The sequence below is a fragment of the Tachypleus tridentatus genome, chromosome 4, assembly GCF_004210375.1.
Source record: "Tachypleus tridentatus isolate NWPU-2018 chromosome 4, ASM421037v1, whole genome shotgun sequence".
Taxonomy (NCBI): Eukaryota; Metazoa; Arthropoda; class Merostomata; order Xiphosura; family Limulidae; genus Tachypleus; species Tachypleus tridentatus.
This window is the reverse complement of record NC_134828.1, coordinates 91,046,998-91,074,377: the sequence shown is the minus strand read 5'-3', so window position 1 is coordinate 91,074,377 and position 27,380 is coordinate 91,046,998. Positions and strand designations below refer to the sequence as shown.

Below are 27,380 nucleotides of genomic sequence, written 5' to 3'. Positions count from 1 at the left end.
GAAAGTGTCACATAAAACTGGCTTTAAAAGCTGTCCATTACGTCTTGTTGAACAAGAACAAACAACTATATGAATGACGTTTTCTCTGTATTAAATCCAGACTGTACTAAAAACAATATTATATGTAACTAGAACATCTAATACTGAGTTCACCACGTGTAGTTCGTGATACAGGTAAACGTCTAAGTACACACGCTACAGGTTTTAACTAGTTAATTTTAAACAAACGAATTTAATCACCAAAATTGGGATAACAAGCACAATATTTGCTATAACACTTAGAACGGAAAAAGATTTGACAGTTCTTTCTTAGACTTAAGGCGTACAAGTAGGTTTCGAAACTAGATGTTTAAAATATCGAAATGATTTGTACTGTGATCTTGCGAAGTGCCAAAAGCCCAGTTCGACTGATCAATAACCACAAATAGAATGAGAAAAGTATTTCAGAAACGAAAATAATTTATTTTCTCACACACGTGAAATATAAAAATGGCACGTGAATGCTATGCTTATGAACACTTTTACTGTGTTTGAAGTTGGCTATTCTGTAATGAGTGGACAGCACCAAGACAAATTGGACACAGCTTATAATTCTAATTCCATTAGAGTTTACCAAAATGTCACTTCTCCTACGTCATCACGCAAGTCCATAACAAAAAAAAAAAAAAAAATGGAAAGCAGATTTCCTGAGTTCTTTATCTCCATACACATAACTAACAAAGTGATTAAATTTAAAGGATTATTCAGCGACTCGACCAGGTCTACAAAATAATAATAATATAAATTTTGGGCGTGTCTTACGAATGTGTTTGACAACACTCTGAGGGAAGATTGGTGCAGTTCAAGGTTGGGTATATCCTGTTCATCTGGAACTTGTAATTAAGTTTAAGCACAGAAACGTGTACTAACATTTTTACAAGTTGTATCACACAGCATATTATCAAGTGGTTTAATTTATAACGTATTCATCTAAGCTAAAGGCATTTCTTTGGGCTTAAAGTTAATGGTCCAGTGTCGTATATTGGAAAACAATTTATGCAACTTTTAACACTATGCATTAATTTTAATTTTTTTGAAGTATTTTGTATTTGTATTTCTTGTATTTCGCACAAAGCTACTCGAGGGCTATCTGTGCTAGCCGTCCCTAATTTAGCAGTGTTAGAGTAGAGGGAAGGCAGCTAGTCATCACCACCCACCGCTGACTCTTGAGCTACTCTTTTACTAACGAATAGTGGGATTGACCATCACATTATAACGCCCCCACGGCTGAAAGGGCGAGCATGTTTGGCGCGACAGTGATGCGGACCCGCGACCCGCATATTACGAGTCGCACGCCTTAACGCGCTTGGCCATGCCGGGCCTTTTGTGAAGTAATCTTACAAAGGATGGCAAGCCGATATTTTTTTATAACGTTTATATACATATTATGTTTAAGCTTTCTAAGAGCGAATATGTCTCATTTTGTCATCAGTGATTTCCATAAAAGAGTTTTAATGATATTAATAAGGAGTGGTTCATGCAGAATTTTAAGATTTATTCAGCCCAGCAAGATGCTCGTATAAATGAAATAAAAAAACAACACTCGTGTTTGTCACGTGAATTGAAAGTTGGATAATATTCATTCTTTTTATACAGCAATTTCCAGATAGAATACATAATGCATTGCTTCTAGATGCGTGATAAAACAATCGTAGATATTCCAATAACCTCAATCATCCCTTAGTTGATGAACCATATGCCAAAGCTATCATCAAGGGAGATTTTCACTCCGCAGGGGAGCTGACAGATGCGACAACGGTTTTTTACTCAAAATTACTCTAATAGAAAACGTTATTCATATCAAGTTATAAATGACGGTAATTTATCTCTTAAGTACTTCTGTAGACATTTCCATATCCAGTTTCCTTTTCAGTTGACTAACCTTTCTAAAAACCAAAACCTCAGAGTCTCGAAGCAATACTTGATGCCTGAAATAATAATCAGAGTGATGTACTGTGTAACGGAAAAAACAAGATATTCAGTTAAGAGGAAAAACTTTTTTTTTCATTGCTACTCAGTATAATACCTTATATATTCTTTCCACAATTATTTAATGCTGATGTAACACTCGAAACTAGTATTCGTTTATCCGTTTGTTTCATGAGTCCAAATCGGCTAAAACAGTGTAGCTACATTTACAACCGCAACACCAGAGTAAACTATACCGTTCTGTAGCTTATTTAACCAGATAAACATACATATCAACTGATACTCTTAGTGATTGTTTCTTTGTAGTTAAACACCAAGCTGAGCAATGTGTGTTCTTCCCACCAGGTGTATGTTAACCTGGCTTCTAGTGTTTAAGTCTGTAGACTATCGGAGAAGGGAAAGGGGCACTTTTAGCGGACGTAGCACTAAAAAACAACTTTTCCTGGCTTAATTAACGAACGCCTGTCTCCGGATTTACAACGCTAAAATCAGGGGTTCAATTCCCCTCGGTAGGGTCAGCAGGTAGCCCGATGTGGTGGCCCGGCATGGTCAAGCGTGTTAAGGCGTGCGACTCGTAATCTGAGGGTCGCGGGTGACCTTCCCTCTAGTCTTACACTGCTAAATTAGGGACGGCTAGCACAGATAGCCCTCGAGTAGTTTTGTGCGAAATTCCACAAACAAACGAACGCTTGAGAAACTATGACAGCAACATCACAACCACTCAATATGACCCATTGGGGTTTACGACGCTTAACATTTTTTCTGTAATTATCTCAAAATTATATGCTGTATTATTGTATTTCTTTTAAGATAAAAAACAACAACAATCAAACAAGTTACACAATAACTGCATAGAAAACAGATATTTTGTTAAAACAGAAAAACAAATTAATAAAAGGATGCAAAATTAATTTTGACTGAACCAGCTAAGGTTGTTTTTTATTTGTTGTTGTTATTTGTTTGTTTTTTCAAAAATCGAACTATAATTAAGTTATATCTTTCATATTTTCCATTATCAAAATTCTTTCTAATTCCTTAAATGAAATGTCACTGTGTTCGATTTAAGATAAACCAGCACGTGTAGGTATGTCCTCAACGAATTCCTTCTTTACTTCCCTTCTACTAAGATGAAATAATGTTACCACTTAATATAACAGTTTCGTGGCTCATTCTGGAATCGGTTAGTTTCTTTATAATTAAACACAAAACTACGGAATAGGATATCTGTGCTTTGCTCACCACAGGTATAGAAACCCGGTTTCCAGAGTTGTAGGTCCGCAGATATGGCACTGAGCTACCGCTCGAAGGCATTTGTTTAACTTTGTGGGGAAAAAAAAAAAGAGATCTAGACATGGCATTTTCAATTAAAACTGATACGTAAATGTGCAGTGAGGAATGAAAAACAACATCAGAGTGTCCAAATACTAATAATGTTTTTGTCTGTGTTTATTTAAACACTGGTTAAATAAACAAGAAGGTTCACTTGTTTTTGCTTACGTACTAAAAGTAAATAACGTTTGTTTTAGGTTGAAAACCTTCACGTTTATTGTCACGATGAATTTCAAGTAATCGTAATGACGTTTCTAGGTTTACCTATTTAGTCTAAAAGTTCGTTTTAAAATATTAGTTCCACTATATCGCCTGTGACGTATTCATGACGTCATATCTGCATTTTGATGATGAAGAAAAATAAAGTTGTCCGTGACGGGAAGTGAGGCAAAACGGGAAAATTTCGACCCCTATTGCAAGTCTACATGCACACAGAATGAATATTTCGGGACTTTGGAGGTTGCACATTGCATAATAAAAACCTTTTTCCAGTATCATATAAATAAGAGTTCCATTATAGTATGATATTGCATAATATTCGCAATAATTTTGTTCTTTGTTTCTTGTTTTCGCTACCGTTATATTATTCTATTATTTTATTGTATTAGGGTTCGAGAATTTCACAGTCGTTTTTATCAACCACGCTTGCAAGTTCTGGAGAAACTAACGTGTTCTTATAAATAAAAATAACCGTTTATTAAGTTACTCAAAACCTTTGAGAATATGATAATTTATTATTCATCACTGCGCTATGCGTTATTTCTGTTCCATAACACTGTACTTAATTTTAGAAAAAAAAAATCTAGTCGAAAAGAAACACTCCTTGAAATTTACTGAATTATTTATTACACAGTTGCGTCCAATTTTGAGGACGTATGTTGTTTAATCACATGAAAAAAAGTTTTACCATATTTGTTTTATCAGAACAACTTTACAGAGTACGTGTTCTTTTATCGCATCCAGCTTGCATGACTTGTGTTATTTAACTGCGTCCAGTTGTCAAATTATGTTACTTAAACAAATATCAAACTAGCACGAAACAATACTTTACTTCGTAAGTCACGTCTATTGGACTTGAAAGCATTTGGTACAGCATATAAGGTTCATAGATCTAGATGTAATCCTTCCAGCTTTTGAACTGTTGACAGCTGTACTCACCATTTAATGAATCATTACACATCAGCATTACTCCAGCATACAGTTCCGCGATTCAGTACCTTACGACCGCATTACATATATACAGAATCAAAATTAGATAAATAACTTGGTGCAGAACTGCGTTATTTTCGTGGTCTAAAATCAGTAAAGCGTGTACGCTCCAGAATAACAAGTATATTGTTACAATCTTCTACTCAAACGCTACATTGGACTTTTCCTATTATCGCAGTTCTGAGAACTACATATCAAATTAGTTCTCGTGTTTACTCTCAGAGGTTAACAAAATATGATGGTTTTTATTATCATTCCGTTGTGATTTATCCGTTATATTTTATTGTATTGATTCGTATGATTGTTCATGAAATATGAAACGACTTAACTGTCTTCGTACTAAAACCACTGCATACATACACAATTTGACATAAGGATGATAAATTGGATTCCGTTTCACAGAAATTCTATTTTTAAAGCTAATTGCTGATTGGCTTATATATTCTTCTCCCCTTCCCCGAGAAACTGATGCCTCAAGAACTTGACTGGAAAACATATCAACGTTGAAACGGCTTTATAGGGCGGAGACACAAATTTCTCTACTATACTGGTTGCACTTAAGCACGTGACAAGTTGTATTCTAACTACTCGAACAGTCTTCGCTGTTTGATTTCAGTTTTATCACATGTCGTGCAGATGTTTTACTGTTGGGTAATGACCAAAATAACCACAAGTCTATATCATCGTCCCTCTGGTGTCGCGTTGTTTATTTAAACAGGACAATGTTAATGGGATAGTATACCTTCCTAGTCATTACTTGCGCATCAATTTCTAAGCTTAAACAGAACAAATTCACGAGCTTTCCTCGTGAAAACTTTAGAGGATCAATAAAACTATCCCCCTGGTCCCCTTTTTCGAATAAAGCTTGAAAACAAAGAACGCGTCGGCTTTTCGTTCAAAGTTAATAGGATACCCTGGTGTTCACAGATGTCTATAATTCAATTTTACTTACTGTTCTTGTATCAATATTGCGAATTGCAAATGTTTTTGTACACATCAATTTTTCAGACTCACACGTGTGTGTGTGTATTATACGCATTTAAAATAAGTACACCAATTGTAATCGGACGACATTTAACAACGTCTTAAGACAGTGAAAGGAAAACTTACACAACAATCTGCCTTTCCAAAAGCAAAACAAAAAAGACTATCAGATGTAGAGAAATACAAAAGGGAACAATCTTAAAGAAAGATAACCGAGTTAACAGTAACCAGGCAGCACTTAGATTCACCGTGTTCCCACCAGTATACAAACAACAGAAAATCAATCAAAGATTGAAATTAGTTTCTCAAACCCCAATGTCTCGATCCCACCACTCAGTTGTAGGCATGGGTGATTACAGCCCTCCATCACACATAATATTAGTAGCTCCAAGAGTGCTTAAATAATTATGGGTGTCATCAGATATAACAGCGGGAATTTCTTCTTTTTTTTCAAATGATATTTTCTGGTAATGAATGTCGTGGCTTACAGTTCAGTAATATTACAACAAGTTTGTATCAGCTAGGTGCGATAACATTGTATTACCTGCAGAAAAAAAACAACCTTTAAATCGTAAAAAGTTAAAGGGATTGGTACCAGGATACAGAAAGGAAACCTCTCAGTAGTTAATGAAACCGCTGTCACTAATGAGTCTGTCATGGCTTGAAGGTTAGGGCACTTGACTTGCGATCTGTTGGTGGTGAAATCGAAATCTGTCACTGAACGTGTTCGTTCGCTCAGTCGTAAGGATGTTACAAAGTTAAGATCAATTCTACTATCCATTCGTAGAGAATTTCGGAAGAATTGGAACGGCCACTGCACAGAGCCTACTGGCAATTGAATTTGATACGGATTACAATTTATACAGACGTTCATTTGATACCGATTGTAATTTATACAGTAATTTATTTGATACCGATTATAAATTATACACTAATTTATTCGATACCGATTATAAATTATACAGTAATTTATTTGATACCGATTATAATTTATACAGTAATTTATTTGATACTGATTATAATTTATACAGTAATTTATTTGATACCGATTATAAATTATACAGTAATTTATTTGATACCGATTATAATTTATACAGTAATTTATTTGATACCTATTATAAATTATACAGTAATTTATTTGATACCGATTATAATTTATACAGTAATTTATTTGATACCGATTATAATTTATATAGTAATTTATTTGATACCGATTATAAATTTTACAGTAATTTATTTGATACCGATTATAAATTATACAGTAATTTATTTGATACCGATTATAATTTATACAGTAATTTATTTGATACCGATTATAATTTATACAGTAATTTATTTGATACCGATTATAATTTATACAGTAATTTATTTGATACCGATTATAATTTATACAGTAATTTATTTGATAGCGATTATAAATTATACAGACATTCAATTTCGTGAAAAAATCTGCTTACAAAACATTATTACTATTACATTTAAAAAAACGTGATTTGACTCCCAATCTGAGGGTCACAGGTTCGAATTACCGTCACACCAAACATGTTTGCTCTTTCAGCTGTGGGGGCGCTACAGTGTAACGATCAGTCCCACTATCCGTTGATAAAGAGTGGCCCAAGAGTTGGCGGTGGGTGGTGATGACTATCTGCCTTCTCTCTATTCTTACACTGTAAATTATCGACGGCCAGCGCAGACAGCCCTCGTGTAAATCTGCGCGAAATTCAAAAACAAGCAAACAAACATAAATATTATATAACATTATAACAAGTACAGTAAAACCTATCTGAACCGGAAACTGCATAGGACGGAGACTTGCAGAAACCGGAAATATCAAAATTTTGCAGCATTATCTTAAGATTTCTCTCATAAAAGGCCCTCTATATGGCAGAACTAGCATAAAGCGGACGGAAAACTCTTTCACCAACCTCATCTTTCAACAAGTAGGATTAGAACCTGAGTAAGGTGGAAGAAATGTTTTTGATTTAATATTAATAAATTCTTGTTTAATTAATAGTTTATTTAAATATTAATAAATTCTTGTTTAATTAATAGTTTATTTAAATATTAATAAATTCTTGTTTAATTAATAATTTGTTTAAATATTAATAAATTCTCGGACATTTTGTTACAGTAAGTATTGGTTAAATATATTCTGTTCTTTTTTCTGGCGTCATTATTCCAGAGGTCGCTATTCGAAAGAACGATTGATTGTACTTTTGGTCACATTTGCAGATGGAAAACTAGAGAAACCATGGATAATGGGTAAAAGTGAAAATCCTCACTGTTTCAAAAATTTAAGGAAGAATCAACTTCCTGTGGAATGGAAAGCGAATAAAAAGAAGTGGATGACAAGTGTTATATTCGAGGAATTTTTTTTACAAATTAAACAAAAGAATGGAACAAGAAAATAGAAATACGTATTCTACGTTTCCTAAATAATTCAACTTGTCATCCAAAAGTTCAACTTTCAAATGTTCGTTTAGTCTTTCTACCTCCATGTACAACATCAGTTCTACAGCCACTAAATAATGGAATTATACAGTGTATAAAAATTGAAATACAGAAAATTGATGTTTCACCATATTGTTGTAAACATTGACGACTGTAAGAGAGCATCTGAAATGACCATGAAAATTGACGTGTCAGATACAATTGTATTTTTAAGTTATTCAATCAAATTCGTAGGAGATGAATATGCAATAAAGTGCTTTCAAAAGTTGTTTGTTATGACGATTTTAGTGAAATCCAGACTCTGATTGAGAAGATTGATGCAGATGATTCTGTGAACGCGGAAATTTTTGTGAACGTTGACAAGAATGTTTTAACAGAAACTGATGAAATTGATTTAAATCTATAATAGAATCTCAAGATGGTAACAGTGTGAGAGATTCAGAAGATGAACAAAATGGAAAAGATAGTGAGGAAATAGAAATTACTACTTCATCGCAAGTATTAATTTATATTAATGCTATAAAAAAAACTATTTTATTCCACAATACTGATACGATTCGTTTGGTTTCTTTAAAGTTTACTCTTTTAAGTAGTGTCCCACAAATGGAGCATAAGAGGGGACAAGCATGACAAAAAAGAAACTGGAAGAAAAATGTTTGTTTGTTTGTTTTTCTGAATGTTGCGCAAAGCTAGTCGTCCATAATTTGGTAGTGGGAAGGCAGCTAGTCATCATCACCCACCGCCAACTCTTGGGCTACTCTTTTACCAACGAATAGTGGGGTTGACCATAACATTTGGACGCCCCCACGACTAAAATGGCAAATATATTTGGTGTCACGGGAATTATAATGTTATTGTCAATTCCATTATTTGTTGTAAGAACTTGGCTGCTAAATAAGGGATGGCTAACTCAGATAACCCTCGTGCTACTTTGCAGCAAATTTAAACCAAACCAGAGACCATGTTAGCGGATATTTTTCTCTCATGTGATATTTCAGCTCAGAATTTGAAGCTTATTGCTTGCTACTTAATTTTAGTAATACCAAAAGGTTTTATGTTATAGTTCACTTTGAAATTTTGTATACTACTATTAGACAAAAATGAATGTTATGAAATATTCCTATATATATATATATATATATATATATGCACCTTACACAGTTTTATTATTATTACAGTTATCAGGGCCATTGGGCACGAGCCATAAAAATTATGTTCTATTTTAGTTGTGCTTTTTTTTTCGAATTACAACGTCCATTATGTAACTTCCAATAGAATGCCAGTTAATTTCGTATCTTTACGGCTGGAGACATTGTTATCACTGAACCTTGGGTGCAGGATAAAACAAATCTATCAGTTGGTTCCAAGTTTAGACCACCCACTACGACATATAAATAAATATATATATACAAACCCGGACTGAACATTCATCTGGCGAAGGACATATACAAATAAATTACCACTTGCAAACCTTTCATTACGTAACTATAGGGCAATGTTCCACGACTATAATGATAGAGCAAACGTAAAAAAAAAACCAAAAACAGAACTATTTTTATCAGGTTTATTGTTATATACCAACATACATAAAAACGTATTTCCATAAGATTAGTGATAAGGTTATACGTTCGAAAGGTAACCTTTGTAAGGCATGATTATCTATTAAAAACAACAACAACAACCACACACACAAACCCAAAAAATACCATCATAGAAACAAATATCATTCAAACCTCCATCATGCAGAGTGAGGGGAGAAATCCATTTCTTTTAACTTCTCATAAACTTATAAAGGAAAAACTCGCTTCCTGAAAGGTTTCAAAGCGCATTTACTGCTTGTTAAAGTTCAAATGGATAATCTTTATACGCTGGTAATCATTAATAATTGCAAAAACTTTAGTAGTTGTCGACACCATTTTGAGGTTAATAGAGGAAAAGTGCACAACGTATACACTCAAATACTTGTTGTTTAACTTTTGTGATTTGTCCCCCACTCTAGTACCGTTGTCTGGTTTATTTATTGTTTTTGGATGATTTACGCTTTAAAATTGACTTTTGTAGCGATGTAATAAACACATGTACAAGAAAGTTCGCTTTGAGAATACGAAACTTAGACGTGGTTAAAGCATCCTTAAATTCGTCAACCGAGTCGATTAAATCACTAAATTAAATAGGTAACATATCAAATAATACAGCTGACCTCGCGAACGTATAAAGTACATATAAATCAAATCTGAACTACCCAAACGCAACGAACATTCACTAATCACTATGTACTTAACCGTATAGCTAACCCTCAAGTTACTACCTGTTTTAATACCATGCACTGTTGATTCCCCATCTCCTCAGGTTAGAGGTAATGTCGAGAGCTTATAATGTTAAAATTCGAGATTCCATCCCTGATTAGCCTAAAAGCTAACAAATACTGACGGTTGGGTCCACGTATTGCACGATATTTGATAAGTTTATATTTTTACCTCTTACAACAACAGCTCCCCAGTTCTTGTGAATAACAGAAAAGTTAATTAAACCAGTAGTAACTATTAATAAATAATCGATTTTAAAATTAAAATAGAAAATAAATAATGCTGTATTATTAATTCTCACCTCCATAATGTGATTTATAAATGATTTTAAAATGTTAAAGATTACAATTAATTTCTTTTATCTCTTCGCGCGTGTGTGTGTGTTTTCTTACAGCAAAGCCACATCGGGCTATCTCCTGAGCCCACCGAAGGGAATCGAGCCCCTGATGTTAGCGTCGTAAATCCGTAGACATACCGCTGTACTGGCGGAGGGATAATCTGTTCGCATCACAATAGTCGCGGTGCGTGAAAAATGATGTAAAACATGGCACCAATATGTTTGTCGTATCCGAACCGTCTTAATTGGCGTTAACATTGTGTGAATAGCCTTGTCGGCACTGAATATCACAAGAGGAATTTTTTGTTTGACACATTATAAGAAAATATCCTTTGCTTTAGCCCACAAGCTTTCAGAATTATAAAGAACTGACAATTTGTTTGTTTGTTTTGGAATTTCGCACAAAGCTACTCGAGGGCTATCTGCGCTAGCCGTCCCTAATTTAGCAGTGTAAGACTAGAGGGAAAACAGCTAGTCATCACCACCCACCGCCAACTCTTGGGCTACTCTTTTACCAACGAATAGTGGGATTGACCGTAAATTTATAACGCCCCCACGGCTGGGAGGGCGAGCATGTTTGGCGCGTCGCGGGCGCGAACCCGCGACCCTCGGATTACGAGTCGCACGCCTTACGCGCTTGGCCATGCCAGGCCCAAAGAACTGACAAACAAAAGGGGGTTATTTTCTCATTTTCAATGTGAAAGTACAAGGGGACCACAGCAATAATTAATTAGGTTACGAACAATGTTAATGGTATATATCTTTACTTTGTGTGTATGTGTGTCTCGTATTATTATGGACGCTGTAATGAACATAAGAAATTAGAAAAATGCGTTTAATAAAGTTCATGGAGTATGGGTAATCCGCAGCCATGCCCGCTGCGGATTTATAACTCTAGAAACCGGATTTCGATACTCGCGGTGGTCACAGCAAAAATAGCCCATTGTGTAGTTTTGTGGTTAACTACAAATAAATCCAGAAATGTAACATTAACTATAAACGCAATTCAGCATGGTCAGCCTGTATTTTTAACCCATTTTCAGCAGCAGAGCCTAGTAGTTCGTGTGCCCAGACTGTGAAGCCAAGAATTTACTGCTTGCAGCCCGATCGGAAAACGCGTCTGTACTATTGGGGCTTTGAAGATATAAAAAATGCGACGACCGAATTCCACTCTCCAATCAGACAAGAGTAGCCCAAGAGTTCGTGGTGGGTGCTATAGACAAGTTACATTTCCTCTTCTCTATCTGTTTAAAACTAGGGAAGGCTATAACGCAAATATCCTTCTGTGTATCTTTGCGCGAAAATACCCGAAACAAGAAAAACGTAAACTCACTTTAATCATGTACCTGTGTTATTGTTACTATGCTTGTTGTGTGTGTTACATGAAAGCTAAGTCTACCTCATTTTTTCTCAGAATAAAAAAAAAAGGAAAAGAAAAACAAATAATTCATGTTTAAGCATACAGGCCCGACTACCAAGAATTTATTACACCATAATCTATGGGAAATTCGAAGCTTTTTTTATAAAACAAACTCAGACAGTTGATGGTCAGGTGGTTAAAGTAGTCGACTCGTAATCCGAGAGTCGCGGGTTCGAATCCCCGTCACACCAAACGTGCTCGCCCTTTCAGCCGTAGGGGCGTTATAAAGTTATGGTCTATCCCACTATTCGTTGGTAAAAGAATAGCTCAAGAGATGGCGGTGGGTGGTGATGTCTAGCTGCTTTCCTTCTAGTCTTACACTACTAAATTAGGAATGGCTAGCGCAGATAGCCCTTGTGTAGCTTCGCGCAAAATGCAAAATCAATCAATTAATCAATTGATACTGAATTGGTCTCGGTGTACCTGACCCTCCTGGGTATAAAAATTGTATATACCCAAATATCAGAGAGAGAGATACTGAATTCATCGTCCAAGACTTTAATAAGATTCAACTCGATCGTAACTGATGTAGAAGTCATACTAGTGTCATACTACTGGATTTCACAAATAAGACAAGTCTCTCAAATTTCTAATCGATGTGTTCTATGCAATTCACAGCTCCCGGGGTGTTTTGAATGTGGAAAGTAGGACGTAAAGAAGTGGAAAAATATCGTGTGAAGGGAGAAACCACGTAATTCATTGCGAACGTGAAACCTAGAGAAAACACATTGAATGTAACCGTGTCATTCGAACGTAAAGAGTGGTGTGGATAATACTTATTTTCATTGGCGGTAGTTTAGGTGTCCATGGATGCTTTACTGTATTCTGGAGAATAATGCCTTACCTACATTGATTGAATTCAATGGAAAGCGGAGAAAATATTTCCTTCACTATAATGTATTATGCCACACTGCATTCGGTGTCTGGAAACGGTTTGATAGGCATATAATAGTGCACAATATGCTTTGATCACCCCAGATCCCTACCCACTTCAATGAATTATCCCTTGGAAGTTTTGAAAAAACCTCCTGAAGGGCACGTTTCGATAGCTATCCCTGCTTAGAACTGTCTAGCAAAACAATTGTGTGCCAACAATTTGTTGCGTCACCAGCAGAGACATCATAGGTTGAACGACGTAGGCTCTTCCTGCAAAACTCATTACCTTTCTACTTAATGTGCACTTCTCAAATATTTTTTAATAATACAACATATTATACGATCTACCAAAACTTAACAAAAACTGCATACATAATACATTACATTTAAGTAAGTAGGTTTCAGTTATAATTATTTTATGAAACCATTCGTATCCAAACAGCAAATAAATTATTCCAGTTATAAGCAAACAGCGTATGAAATAGGTTGAATAGCAATGTCAACGCATAATTAGGCTTATAAGACATCCAGGACATTTTTTTCTATACGGAGTGATATTGTAACAGTCTTAAGACAGTTTATGTTACAATAACACACTTTTTACATTTGATAAATAATGAGTTATTTATTGCATTACATTTTAAAACTGTAGACAAACAAATCTTGTTAAAGCTTATATAATAAAAAAAATAAAAAATGCACCTAAGTTGAACTGACTCGAAAAAATTAATTGAAAAGTTGCTTCTCTGCTTTTTTTTTTTTTTTTTCCGGCAGGACTAGTTTCCAGTTCTCAATTCCTGCGGGTGTACAACCTAAGTTAAGAAAATGTAGCAGAGAGAAAGGGAACATGGTCTCAGTAGTGTGATCTGTCTTTGTCAATTGATTAAAGTAAATTTAAAAAGAGTTGTGTATAATGACAACTAATACAGACACACACACATCTAGATTCATAGAAATCGAGAAATTTAATACTTTTACTGTTTTAGATCGGGACGAGAGCTATCTGCGTTAGTCGTTCCTACTTTAGCTCTTGGGCTACTCTACTAACGAATAGTGGGATTGACCGTCACATTATACCCCCCCCCCCCACGGCTGAAAGGGCGAGCATATTTGGTGTGACAGAGATTCGATCCCGCGACCCTCAAATTATGAATCGAGTGCCTTAACCACCTGGCAATGTTGGGCCAATTAAACAGAAACAAAAAAATAAGACTGAAAACTGGGACGTCTGGTAACACTGCACAACAATTTTATTTGAAAAGTTTTGCTTTCTGAAAAGGTTTTGTTGATTGTGACAGGTACTTGATGGGTATGCACAAATATAGTTTTGGATTTGCTTCATCACGTAGGAACTCTGAGAAATAGACAGTTAACTGTTTACCGGCAATAACGTATTTAATTGCGTTTACGTTTCTAATACGCTATTAAGTTCAACATAATTAAGTGTTTTGCTCCTGATTTTCGTTTGTATTCAATGTCCGGTGCATCACGTTGCAGTGTCCAACAGTAGTCAGCAAGCATTGACTGATTCCAGTTGCCCTGATATCGTTTTTTCATTGTAGCAATGTCCTGGTGAAACTGAAGATTTCGATGAAATGGTACGTGATGGGCAAATTTGTATGTGATTTTCGTGATCAACAGCCAAAAATTCATAAGGAACACCCAACAGTGTTCAAGAAGCAAAAACTTTGTTGTGCAGTGTAGCCTTAACCATAAAAAAAACTATTATAACTGATATTAGTACTAGTAGTAATAATATGGATAATGTTTTCTTGTTCCGAATACATAAATATTCAATTATCTTTTTACTTTTTTAGTTACAATATAGTAAAACCGAAATATGACATTTATATAAAAAGTAAACACTTCGAAAGCGTGATACTGTTGAACTGTTTCTTTTAAACCTATTTTTGCACGTTAGATAAATATAAATATAGTTCAATGCAAATGATACATGATACCTAAATAGTAAAATTTGAAATATAAGGAAACTTTATATTAAAAATATTAGAATAAAAACTACATGGTCGATTTTTTAAAAAATAATAAATCTTCATTACCGTAAGGGGTAAAATGAACTTCTACTGTATAAGCCTAAAAGTGTAAATAACGTTAAGCCTACATGCTGCGAATGGAAATTATATTTGCATGTCAAAAAGAAGTTACAAAAGAATGCTCAGTTTGGTTAAGGTCTGATAAGTAAGTTTTACTCAGTGTTCATTTGAAATTTAGAAAACAGTTCAAAGGTGTGCATTGGACGCTAATAGATATTATGGAGAATCTAGTTGGCTTCAGCATCTGAAGAACGTTTAATTTGTATTTGGTGAGATGTCTTCATTGAATAAGCTTAAATTTGAAATTGAAAGTACTGGTATGAGAACTGAAAATGTTTTAAGCAATGCATGATGTTTTTAAGTAACGTTTACATAAAATCTACGTAATGTAATATCAGTATTTACAGTTATTAATAATATGAAGTAGTATTAGTTCATAGTAATGCATCTAAGCTAATAGAATACTACGAGTCTTAACGGTAATGTAATGTAATTTCACTCACTCTTTACGGTAATAATATAATGCTTCTCCAAACTGAAACCTTCAAACAACACAGTTTCACTAGCATATTTGTAATCCACAATAGTTTTGGTTAAATAAGTGACCGAGTGTTTCTACTTAATGGTTAATCGAGTGTTTTATACAGTGTAACATAATACCCGACCGAGTGTATTGTACTATATCATACAGCTTACGTAATATGCTGTACAGTGAGTGAAACATACTTAATAGCTGACCGAGTGTATTGTACTATATTATATAGCTTACATAATGTGCTGTACAGTGAGTAAAACGTACTTAATAGCTGACCGAGTGTATTGTACTATATTATATAGCTTACATAATGTGCTGTACAGTGAGTATAACATACTTAATAGCTGACCGAGTGTATTGTACTATATTATATAGCTTACATAATGTGCTGTACAGTGAGTAAAACATACTTAATAGCTGACCGAGTGTATTGTACTATATCATATAGCTTACATAATGTGCTGTACAGTGAGTATAACATATTTAATAGCTGACCGAGTGTATTGTACTATATTATATAGCTTACATAATGTGCTGTACAGTGAGTATAACATACTTAATAGCTGACCGAGTGTATTGTACTATATTATATAGCTTACATAATGTGCTGTACAGTGAGTAAAACATACTTAATAGCTGACCTAGTGTATTGTACTGTATAGTATATTTGATGATTAATCGAGTGTATTGTACTGTATGGCTTACTTAGTCGCAACAGAAGTACGTAACTTAATTCATCTGGCATATACAATAAAACTAGGTTTGAATTCAGATGATAAACACAATAAGACTCGGTTTGAATGCAAATGGTATATAACGCTTTTCTTGAATCGTAAAAGTTTCAACAGGCTGTTAATGTGGCCTGTTAAACTAAATACAAAACAACTCCTCTCATCGTTAGATTTAAACAAGTTCTTATGATACTGTAGAATAAAATCATATATACATTTGTATAAAAGAGATATAGAAAATACGAATGTCATAATTACATAAGATATTAACATCTTTTTCATATTTTAACATGTTTCCTCAGTTAAAATCTTAAAGTAATTTATATATGACATCCAAACTTTATAATTGCAAGTCCCGCACAACACACACGGAGAAATGGCGAACATACGATAACATTCAAAATGAAACCAACCTTTATACAACAACTTAGTGACAGACAGCCATACAACGACCAATCCTAGCTCTGTAATAGAAGTGATACGGGGAAAAGTAGACATTAAGACAATATGTGATTTCAAATCCAGGATTTTGGTCAAGACACATGGAGGTCACTGAACCTGTTCACAGCATATTTTCTTTTTTACTTACTATGTCACGAACCGCCTTAAATCGTTCTTGGGCCTTGGAAACGTGAGCGACAAAACACACGGCTGGCTTTGATCGATCTTTGCTTAGCGTTTCTGCCTCTCACACGGTGTGACGGACCGTCTCTTCACTTCACAGAAAATACTTCCTAAATTAGCAGACAGTACCACTGACTGACGAACAACACATGTTCACCATATGTCCACATACGAATATTGTCGATACCCTGACCAGTTATGGCTCTTCAAATTGACGTATATTGATATGCCGTTCTCTACTTTTAACAGCACTTGCATTCTGACAGAGCACTTTCTAGCCCTCATCTCTGAAGCTAAATAAAATTCTGTGATATTTCAACTTCCAACTAAACTTCTATTAGGCTAAAGTTCCTTCCTCCAGAACTAGCGTGAATCCTTAATATTGATTTTACTATGCTACAAACTAATAAGGGGCTCATAACTATATTTCGATTGCTAACTTGTACATCGTATCGTGCTAATATAGACGATGAAAACAACTTAATTGACAATATGGAATTTTATATTCCAAATAAACTCGCAGTATAGTCTACGCCGACTCAAATAAAAAAGCCATTGAAAGTTTATTATATCGCTCATAATATGCAGAAATTAATTACCAGATATAGTAACGTTGTACAGTGCTAAAGTGAATTTATATCCGTTAGGACTTGTGAAATGCATCTTCTAGAGCAGTGGTTCCCAACCAGGGGTGCGAGAGAACATTTGTTTTGGCCACCTTCACCTTTATTCTTAAATAAATAATTACTGTGAGAGGTGCGAGAACATATTAAAATTTTTTAGGGGTGCGGGGCATAAAAAAGGTTGGGAACCACTGTTATTGAGATTGCAAGCGATCAGCTTGAAAGACTGGATAAAACCGAATGGTAACATGTTTTAATCGTTTGTTTATACGACTTTCGATTGTTAGTTGTATGGTTTATTCTTATTTAGGCAGATATTATATACGTCCGAGAACTTAATATGTTTCAGAAGTTTTGGCAACGTTTCCAGTTGTTGAATCTGTGACGGTGACTTAAAAAGTGTAGCTAACTCTTAGGAAAATATAGTCAGGAGTAAATTGTGCCGCGAGACACCATGAAAATTTCTGGTTTTCTGTAAAGTCAAGCATAATCGTGTGTCAATTTCCCCTTACCGGCTTACAGCGCAAAAAAGTGATAAGTGTTTAATTATATACTATTATATATTATATTACTATTTTACGATTCATAAAAATTATGGTGTATAGTTTCAGTTCATATAAATTTATGGTCAGTTCGGTCTGAACTTTTAGTGTAATAATGCTTAACAAGAAAGATAAAAAATATGTACAATGTATGGTTAATTTGTGAGCTGTATGAAAAAAAATACATGTGTATGTAATAATGTACGCAACATTAAGCCTAGCACCCACCCCGCTCCAATGTTTTCCACGAACCCCTTTTGTTGGAGGGCCGGTATGCAAATTATTTTCCCGAGCCATTTGTAAGTTTCCAAGGCGTCCCTTAATATAGTCACAGAATTCTCCAATCAAAGGTTTATTGCTTGGTCTGATGTATTAATACCAGTTCAAGCGTAGAACCGAGGTCTGAAATATTTCATATACTAGTCTAGTTGTTCCATGTATAACAATTATGTAGTAGCAGGGAGAACTTTACATATATATAGAGAGGTTGCCTCACTTATTTTCATGCAGTAGAATCACGTACCTGCACACACACAGTGATTGTAGTAAAATAAATGGATTATATCTTCAGCCAAATGTAATCAAACTAGAAATAAATAACGACGTCGTTCGTGTCTGTACGCTTTTCTCACCGATTTCTTCTTTCTTATTAACATTTGTAGAGAGGAAATAGAAATGGTGTGACGTATGAAGCAATGCTAATGTGGTTACACGCTCGAGATGTCCAGATTACAAGACCTCGCCATAAAGATCAAGGCTGAAGTCTTTCAACTTAATTTATTTATAAAGTAAAGCATTTTATTTCTCAATAGCCAATTTCCTCACGAGCTACTGTGGATGTTATATATACATCCTTAGATGTTTGACGTTGAAAATTAGAAATGGTACTTGGACAGTTTTTATGTATTTTCTAGCCAGGGCCACAGTTTACGCTTGTGTTACGCATATAATACGTAAAACATAATAAAACTTAATGGAAGGTTTTACTTAAGTTTCAATTGCTATAATATTATTTAATGTACAATATAATTATAATAACTTTTAAGTACACTCGATACTTATTTTTAGCATACAGTATGTTCTGCTGTGATAACACCGAGTCATATATACATACAAGTGGGTATTGTTTGTTTTATTTTTTGAATTTCGCACAAAGCTACTCCAGGGCTATCTGCGCTAGCCGTCCCTAATTTAGTAGTGTAAGGCTAAAGGGAAGGCAGCTAGTGATCATCACCAACCGCCAACACTTGGGCTACTCTTTTACCAATGAATAATGGGATTGACCGACACATTATAACGCCTCCATGGCTGAAAGGACGATCATGTTTGGTTTGACAGGGATTCGAACCTGTGACCCTCAGATTACGAGTCGATTGCCTTAACCACCTGGCCATGTCAGGTAGATATAGTACTAATAATAAATATACACTTATAAAGGAGAACCTAATGACATGTGAGAAGAGTTGTCAATCAAACACAAAACAATGACCAAGAAATATCTTTAAATGTAATACAAAAACGCCCCAAAACATACCCGAAAAAAGTCGTTTCCCGGTGGGACAGCGGTAAGCCTTGGGATTTACAACGCTACAATCAGGGGTTCGATTCCCTCTGTGAACACAGCAGATAGCCCAAAGTAGCTTTGCTATAAAACACATACATCAAAAATCTGATTCGTCATGAGCTAGTAGTCACGTAGTGAAAGAGCCAAACACAGGTTCTATAATTATTTTAAATGTGTTCTCATTTTATTACATAACAGATTTTTACCCGCTGTAAATTATAGCTGAATAGATAAATTACCTTCATTGTCGTTTGTGGCTGCTGTCACTCAGTTGTATATCACTTATAAATTAAATATGTTTTTCAAAAGTGTTTTTCTGTATGTTTTGATTTGTATTTGTATGTTTTTAAATTACATTTTAAGATACATATATATGTATTTATATATATATATAGTTTAAGGTAACAAACACATATCAGACTTGCTTGTGTCGGAAATTTTGCGTGTCGTTACAAAGGCTACTTGCGTACAGCGGATCTTACTTTTAAACTGACGTAACAGTGGAAATGCAACCAATTAACGGCATCCATCGATAACCCTAATTTTACCAAATAATGGGATTTAAATACAATTCCTTCTCAGAGTGCACCGCAGCACCAAAGACAGAGCGCGTTTTTGCAACAACGGGACGAGAAAATCCGGATAAGCTAACAACGCCAAAAGAACCGTCTATAGTGTGAATTTTTTTAATTACGACTATAAATACATCATATATATCGAAACGGTCGTACTCTGTAAGTAAGCAAATAATGTCATGAACTTGAGACACGTACCTGAGGCAGAAGTAGTTACGTTTCGGTACATTCCTGGGCGGCCCGGAATGGTTAGGGCGCTCGACACATAATCTGAAGGTTGCAGATTCGAATCTCCGTTACACCAAATATGGTCGCCCTTTCAGCCATGGGGGATTATAAACTGTCCGTCAATTCCACTATTCGTTGGTAAAAGAGTAGCCCAAGAGTTAGCGATGGGTGGTTATAACTAGCTGCCTTCCCTCTACTCTAACACTGCTCTGTTAGGGACGGCTAGCACAGATAGCCCTCGAGTAGCTTTGTGCGAAATACAAGAAATACAAAGTTTTGAGTTGTTTCGTGCATTCAACTCTAAATAAAGTATCGTTATGACTAGATCAATTTGTCATTGGACATTGTGAAAACATACTCAAGTAATTATTTTTCAGTATCCTCTAATTTCTCAAGCATTTGTATATTTCAATAAGAACCGTCTTTAATGCACGCAATTGTTATGTTTACCTGCTACGAACTACTTGCAAGGGAGATCGTGTTTACTTGGTTTGTCTGAAACATCTAGTAATTCTGAGATTTGTTATTTTAAAATCATTTTGTAAATGAAGTCGACATTCCGGGAGATCGTTTGCTTGTTTGTTTCATGAATTTTGCGCAAAGCTACTCGAGGGCTATCTGCGCTAGCCGTCCCTAATTTATCAGTGTAAGACTAGAGGGAAGGCAGCTAGTCATCACCACCCACCGCCAACTCTTGGACAACTCTTTTACCAACGAATAGTAGGATTGACCGTTACATTATAACGCTCCCACGGCTGAAAGGGCGAGCATGTTTGGTGTGATGGGGAATCGAACTCGCAACCATCGGATTACGAGTCGAGTGCCTTAACCACGTGGCTATGCCTGGTTGGAAACAACGATCGACTGTACTAAAAATACACAGTTGTTATAGGGAATAAAAATAGTAGTAATATTCAGAAACTACTAATACATATGTACATTACAATATTGTACATTCTTGTTAACATTATTTATAATGGTAGAGCATCTTAATATACAATATTGTACATTCTTGTTAACATTATTTATAATGGTAGAGCACCTTAATATACAATATTTTACATTCTTGTTAACATTATTTATAATGGTAGAGCACCTTAATATACAATATTGTACATTCTTGTTAACATTATTTATAATGGTGGAGCATCTTAATATACAATATTGTACATTCTTGTTAACATTATTTATAATGGTAGAGCACCTTAATATACAATATTGTACATTCTTGTTAACATTATTTATAATGGTAGAGCATCTTAATATACAATATTGTACATTCTTGTTAACATTATTTATAATGGTAGAGCATCTTAATATACAATATTGTACATTCTTGTTAACATTATTTATAATGGTAGAGCATCTTAACATACAATATTGTACATTCTTGTTAACATTATTTATAATGGTAGAGCATCTTAATATACAATATTGTACATTCTTGTTAACATTATTTATAATGGTAGAGCATCTTAATATACAATATTGTACATTCTTGTTAACATTATTTATAATGGTATGGAGCATCTTAACATACAATATTGTACATTCTTGTTAACATTATTTATAATGGTAGAGCATCTTAATATACAATATTGTACATTCTTGTTAACATTATTTATAATGGTAGAGCACCTTAATATACAATATTTTACATTCTTGTTAACATTATTTATAATGGTAGAGCACCTTAATATACAATATTGTACATTCTTGTCAACATTATTTATAATGGTAGAGCATCTTAACATACAATATTGTACATTCTTGTTAACATTATTTATAATGGTAGAGCATCTTAATATACAATATTGTACATTCTTGTTAACATTATTTATAATGGTAGAGCATCTTAATATACAATATTGTACATTCTTGTTAACATTATTTATAATGGTAGAGCATCTTAACATACAATATTGTACATTCTTGTTAACATTATTTATAATGGTAGAGCATCTTAACATACAATATTGTACATTCTTGTTAACATTATTTATAATGGTAGAGCATCTTAATATACAATATTGTACATTCTTGTTAACATTATTTATAATGGTAGAGCATCTTAATATACAATATTGTACATTCTTGTTAACATTATTTATAATGGTAAAGCATCTTAATATACAATATTGTACATTCTTGTTAACATTATTTATAATGGTAGAGCATCTTAACATACAATATTGTACATTCTTGTTAACATTATTTATAATGGTAGAGCATCTTAATATACAATATTGTACATTCTTGTTAGCATTATTTATAATGGTGGAGCATCTTAATATACAATATTGTACATTCTTGTTAACATTATTTATAATGGTAGAGCATCTTAATATACAATATTGTACATTCTTGTTAACATTATTTATAATGGTAGAGCATCTTAACATACAATATTGTACATTCTTGTTAACATTATTTATAATGGTAGAGCATCTTAATATACAATATTGTACATTCTTGTTAACATTATTTATAATGGTAGAGCATCTTAGCATACAATATTGTACATTCTTGTTAACATTATTTATAATGGTAGAGCATCTTAATATACAATATTGTACATTCTTGTTAACATTATTTATAATGGTAGAGCATCTTAATATACAATATTGTACATTCTTGTTAACATTATGTATAATGGTGGAGCATGTTAATCTTACAAAGTTATTCACCTATAAATATACCTTGTACAATTTATTAACTCATTAAGAATTTAAAGAATTGTAATTTTCCTTCGGTGTGTTAAAAAGAAAAATTAGAACCATAACATAACAGAAACTGATACCTCCATCAACAGTTACCTAAACAAAATTTTAAATATTTTTTTTTTATATAAGTTTGGAGTAATATCGTAACGATATTCCATGTTGATCTAGAAACGCAAAATACTCAGCCCACGGTAAAAGTTCCAATCCAACAGAACTCAAGTTAAAATGACAACACTGAACTATGATGAAATAAAAACTAAATTGCATGACTTGACAAAACTATAACAGTGTATTTGCATACACTATAGCACTATTAACACTTTCAAAAGTAATTTTTCAAAGTCTTTTTGGAATGCTTACCAAGTACGTACTTACGTGAAGCAAAATAGCCAAACGCCCCGTTGCACCAAACATGCCCGCCCTCTCAGCCTTGGGGGTGTTATAATGTGACGTTCAATCCCAGTATTCATTGGTAAAAGAGTAGCCCAAGAGTTGGCGGTGAGTGGTGTTGACTAACTGCCTTCCCTCTAGTTATACACTGCAAAATTAGGGACGGCTCGTGTAGATTTGCGCGAAATTCAGAAAACAAACAAACAAAATAGCCTAGTAATAATCCACAGACATTACAAATCCTTGTTTGAATAACAACATGGGCTCAAGTGTAGATAAAACGTGCCACATAAATCTTTCAAACTAAAGAATAAATAATACATAAACTCTGTCGAATGAATCTCCACCCTCAATTTACAGAACTTGCGTTGGTTCTCATCGAACAAAGAATACCTGATGGTTCAGTTTATAAAATCATTTTTACTGTAGTAGATCCTATCTGAGAATTATCAAATGCTAGCTTTGGCAAACTATCGTAATACATTTGAATACAACAAAAATAATAATTTGGCCATATAGGCTTCTATATCAGAATAATAACTATCTATTCTGGTAATCTACATCATTATTCTAATACAAAATCTCTCCCTGCTTACGTTTTTCATGTTTATGAAATTATTATTAGATAAAATAGCTTATATTTACTCAAATAATGCCGGACAGATTTACGAATTAAGAATGATCTTATTTGTTTATTTGATATCATTCATCTAGGATTATTAGTTTTGTTTTCATTGGAAATATTGATTGTATTACAAATTGGAGTGTTTACAGTGAGGGATATTTCTTTTTATAACAGGTATGATGCTTGGATCACTGGTCCAATGATATATATACACATACACACATAAATAAATGTTTGTTTGTTTTTTGAATTTCGCACAAAGCTACTCGAGGGCTATCTGCGGTAGCCGTCCCTAATTTTGCAGTGTAAGACTAGAGGGAAGGCAGCTAGTCATCACCACCCACCGCCAACTCTTGGGCTACTCTTTTACCAACGAATAGTGTGATTGACCGTCACATTATAACACCCCCACGGCTGAAAGGGCGAGCATGTTTGGCGCGACGGGGATGCGAACCCGCGACCCTCGGATTACGAGTCGCACGCCTTAACGCGCTTGGCCATGCTGGGCCCAAAACGAGAACCGGCGCTTTCCCCGTTGTACAATTGATAAGAGGTGATAAATAAATAAATATATATATATATGTGCAGTTCAGAGATTTCACAATAATAAAAGCTGATCGTTGATTAATCATTTGAGCACAACAATATATAGTTTACATAAAACATTTCACTTCAGTTACGCTTTTTAGATTTATGAACTATTTCATAATTCTCGATATAATCAATAATTTTGTAGTTACCACGTGAGTATTTTAAGATTCTCTATTGAAAGAAATTATAGATGTAAACACCTTGAAACGTGGCTTTAAAAATAACAAGTCATTATTCAAGCTGGTGTAGCTATGTGTTTTTGTAGGCTGGCACTCTTGAAACTTATTGTTTTAACACAGTGAAGTATTTCTTACGGTTACTTATACTTCTGAGAAAAATATTAATATCCGCTGATTTTTTTTTTTTTAAATCCGATAGGGCTGTATAACTATGACAACGAGAATATATCACCCAAAGTAAAAAATACGTATATATATTACAGTAAAATAAACAACACAGCACACTAATGAATAAAATGCTGTAATACTGAACTATTTGTTGGTAAAAGAGTAGCCCAAGAGTTGGCGGTGGGTGGTGATGACTAGCTGTCTTCTCTCAAGTCTTACACTGCTAAATTAGGGACGGCTAGCGCAAACAGCCGTCGTGTAGCTTTGCGCGAAATTAAAAACAAACCTAATCACACCAAATATGCTCGCCCTTCCAGCCGTGGAAGCGTTATAAAGTCTTGGTCAATCCCACTATTCGTTGGTAAAAGAGTAGGCCAAAAGCTGGCGTTGAGTGATGATGACGAGCTGCCTTTCCTCTAGTGTTACACTGCTAATTTAGGGACAGCTAGCACAGATAGCCCTCGTGTAGCTTTGCGCGAAATTCAGACACAAACAAAAACAATCCCTTTATTGTTCAACACTTGCTATTAAACCCTATTGTACTGTTTATCATTGCTCCGTACTTATATTTATTCTTTACCATTTTTTTTATTCCCTCGATGTTTCTGTTTTAAACTTGTTTTAATTATTGTCATGTTGAAAATAAATATGTGTTATACAACAGGTGTATTCTCATGACACTTGGTACTGATTCTGAAACTCTGTTACTTTTGTAATGAATATACATTAACAGAAATGTGGGAGTTAAAACTGTCACGTAACATCATTTATAACCGCGACATACAATTAAAATTCATTCAGTGAACATACCATTTATTATCACACAAATAATGATTATATAAATACCTGTATATATACATATATATATTAGAAGCATTCAAAACGTATAAAAGTGCAATTTTCATAATTTAACACTAAAATTCTACTCCGAAAACAGTTTTCTTTATTAACAATTAATGCGTTCGACTCGTAATCTGAAGGTCGCGGGTTTGAATCCCCGTCGCACCAAACATGCTCGCCCTTTCAGCCGTGGGGGCGTTATAATGTCTCGGTCAATCCCACTATTCGTTGGCAAAAGAGTAGCCCAAGAGTTGGCAATGGGTGGTGATGACTAGCTGCCTTCCCTCTAGTCTTACACTGCTAAATTAGGGACGGCTAGCGCAGATAGCCCTCGTGTATCTTTGCGCGAAATAAAAAAAGCGAAACAAATTAACAGTTAAGTGTTTTTTTTCGTAATAACGTACGTTATATGAATAAAATTATTATAAAAGATATCTTACGAAAAATGTATTTGTGTTTAAAAAACATAGTACTATTTTGTAACTTGTGATGGATCTACTTTACTTGATGAACGTTAGTATATTTTAAAATATAATATATAAATAACTGTTTTTTGAAATACATTTATCGTTCTGATATTTTACTAATTAACAAGTTTTTAACAGTAAAACATATCTGATCACGTCAATCTCTAATGACTCCCTTTCCTTATTTTTCTTTCGGGAGAATAAAGATGAAAATCAGGTTAATTACAATTACAACAACCGAAAACAAAAATGAATAAATGGACTAATAGTTTGAAAACGTTCTTATGCGACAAAAACCTGCTAATAGAAGTAATTAAGTAATAGTAATAATAGAGCAGAATGTCAAAGTATTTGAGTCTAAAATGTCCTCGCAACAGTTTTCATTTATTTATTAGGCCTACGCTCATGCGATTTCAAATCTGTCGGATTTTATACGACAGTATATACGAAAGATTCATACACAAAACAAATCAAAGTTTACAACAAAGTAAAATCTGATTTATAATTAAAGTATAGATGAAACACACAGAACTTATTAGCATTTCTGAATTTTATAAATATATTAAAGCCTAGAAGTACAGCCAATTATTCATTACTGCATACTACCGTATTCTCCTACACAAGTCCCCTAGCAATGAAAATATAAATGCGGCGGCGCACTAATCTATCCACGATCTAGCTTTGTCTATGCCATAGAAATATGATAACACACTTACCTGTTTATGTTTTAAAGCTATAGTTTACTAGATTCTGGAGTTTTAGTGGTAAACATGTACTAATTATAGTTATTCTGCGTTATGCTTGATTACAAATATTACCCAAATAGGAAGAATTCCAATCATTGATATTTAGTAGACGCTGAATCTTTTGACTTCCGCTAGAGGCCACTGCTACTTTTATTTTTATTGCAGAGGCATTACAGTGGAGTTCTCTATTATATTGATTTTTGAAGAAAGGCGCTATTCTGAGATTAAACAAAACGGTCACATGGTATAATACTTTAATGTTTTACGTGTTTCAAAACGTCACTGGCGTATTGCT

The 27,380-nt window shown here is 34.1% G+C and overlaps 1 protein-coding gene across 3 annotated transcripts in view; it reads right to left on the bottom strand.

Moving 5' to 3' along the window:
• LOC143249675 (semaphorin-2A-like) overlaps positions 1-27,172 on the bottom strand; it is a 328,919-nt gene extending 301,747 nt beyond the window's left edge. The window contains exon 1 of one of the 3 annotated variants that reach the window (XM_076499962.1): positions 27,056-27,172. The gene's annotated coding sequence lies outside the window, so the exon portion shown is untranslated. Of the gene's footprint in view, positions 1-16,613; positions 16,981-27,055 lie in introns of those variants that run through there. The other 2 variants (XM_076499960.1, XM_076499961.1) reach the window with 2 other exon arrangements.
• Positions 27,173-27,380: the final 208 nt, after the last annotated feature.